Consider the following 2321-nt stretch of genomic DNA (forward strand, 5'->3'; position numbering starts at 1 on the left):
AGGCAAGCATTTTCCAGATCTTGCCAACAAGTCTACGACGTCAAAACTTGGGAAACAGAGAGGCAGTTAAGAGTTAAGAGACCAGCTAGGCCTCATGGAGACCCTGTCTCAAACAGAAATAAGCAGGTAGCACATAACAAACTCTGGATATCACAAGTGTGCACGCCCACACATACATATGTAAAACCAATTCCCCCATCTCCAATGACTCATTCTAATCTGTTCTGTGTATTTATTACAAAGAGTCAAGATAACAAAATTGCCCTGATTACAAATTTCTGCAAACTAGAAAAATCCAAAGATCTACTCCAATTACCTTCTAAACCAAACTACCCCCAATTCTAGTTACATTGTTTCTCAGCCCTGAACTTCTAAAGTTCACAGAAGGCTTTGACACATTCTCGATTTTTTGGGTAAATTTAAGTCATTCACATGAATCCAAACATCGCACTTCCTGTACAATTTAAAGGTTAACCAGGGGGTTGGGGATTTAGCTCAGTGGTAGAGCGCTTGCCTAGCAAGCACAAGGCCCTGGGTTCAGTCCCCAGCTCCGGAAAAAAAAAAAAAGTTAACCAGTTAGAAGATTCCCCAGCACCAGGAAAAGTTTAATCTTAAAAAAACAAAAGACAGCTTTCAGATCTGCTGTGTGGCATCGTTAACAGCAAGGACGGTGTACATTTAAACCGACTGTCCTAATTCTTACCGATTTTAGCATTCTCAGAGGGGCCCCATCTTTGATAATGGCAGAAAGTGACATCTGAATCTGTTCCCTTTATATTCAGTTCCTTCAAGGAAATGAGTCCAGACAAATCTTCTCATCCTTGCTATAGGATCTCTCAGCACCGACCAACCACAGTGTGCAGACTCCTCTGGGAAAGGCATTTTGAACTTCCCTCAAGATTCTTTTTCTAAGATTTATTTATTTTATGTATGAGTGCACTGTAGCTGTCTTCAGACACACCAGAAGAGGGCATCAGATCCCTTTACATATGGCTGTGAGCCACCATGTGGGATGTGCTGGGAACTGAACTCAGGACCTCTGGAAGAGCAGTCAGTGCTCTTAACCATTGAGCCATCTCTCCAGCCCCTTCCCTCAAGATTCTTTCACTTCTGTTCTCCACAGGTCTGCTCTCAATCCGATGACTGAGATGACGTGCTAACCGCTTGGCACTGGGCTTCAGGGTTAGCTTCTTCATGACCTTTAATAGTGTTTGTAGCTGTGGGACTGAATCACCGATGGGTCCTTTTTATCTTTCGTCTAAGGAGTTTCTGGGTCCACAACTGGGTCAACTTTCTCTGATGGATCTTCCATGGCAGTGGGGAGAAACCTCAAAAACTAGCTCTGAACGAAACTGCTTAGTCTTTGAAAAAACCAAAACCCAAAACCCAACTAGTAGAGGCGAAATCCTCCAAATTTTAACATTTCCAATTTTTCCATGAATTCAACTCTTGAAAATTAAGATGAAAATTAAAATTAAGATTTGTTGTTTAGGACATTGATTTAAAAAAAAAAGCTGCATGCTGGGACACTAAGTATTTTGTTTTGGGAGGATCAGTCTATGTTTATAGCTATTAAACTCACAGTGAATCCGCGCACAGTGGTGTATTCCTGCCATCTTAGCACTCAGTGGAGGCAGGAAGATCCAGTGTTCAAGGCCAACCTTGGCTACATAGTTAATTAGAGGCCAACCTGGGTTTCCTGAGTTCCTGGCTTAAAAAAAAAATCACAGTGATGCAAGCTTCCAACTTTTAAAAACATTTTTAAAAAATTTATAAGATCTGAAAAAATACAGAACACATTGAAAAAGTATTTGAAGCTTGTATTCTGAGATAATCTCGGTCACAGAAGATGGTGGATGAAGAGCACAGGAAAGCACTATGTTCCCACAGCGTGGAGCCATCTTCCAAGTTCTGATCAAAACAGAAAGTATCTGCAGACGTCCCTCAGTGTCACCAGCCACCTCCATCTCCATCACTCACAGATTAAAATATAAATCTCCTGTTGCTAATGACCTGTGTTTTACCATTTTAAAAAAATTATACCCAACATCGCGCTTTAAAAGCCGTACTAGTTTTACTGTTTCTTCTTTATGTTTTATTTAGGAATGTGAGAATATCTGCAGATTACTCACCTATGGAAACCATGACATTATGGATTTCATATTCAAATAGAAAATAAAGTATTGTCCACTGAGATCTTTATTTAGAATGGGGGGGTGGGGGGCAAACACTGCAATGAATCTAAGATGTTACATAGAACACAGGCCCTTCTCAGGTAAAATGTGTGACCAGGCCTACGAGCTCACCCGTTCTTGTTCCTT

The 2321-nt window shown here is 40.9% G+C and overlaps 1 pseudogene; it reads right to left on the reverse strand.

Moving 5' to 3' along the window:
- Positions 1 to 692: 692 nt before the first annotated feature.
- LOC148005399 (developmental pluripotency-associated protein 3-like) lies at positions 693 to 1374 on the reverse strand (annotated as a pseudogene).
- Between the last annotated feature and the right edge of the window lie 947 nt (positions 1375 to 2321).

This window comes from Rattus norvegicus, chromosome 6 (assembly GCF_021556685.1).
Source record: "Rattus norvegicus strain SHRSP/BbbUtx chromosome 6, alternate assembly SHRSP_T2T, whole genome shotgun sequence".
Taxonomy (NCBI): Eukaryota; Metazoa; Chordata; class Mammalia; order Rodentia; family Muridae; genus Rattus; species Rattus norvegicus.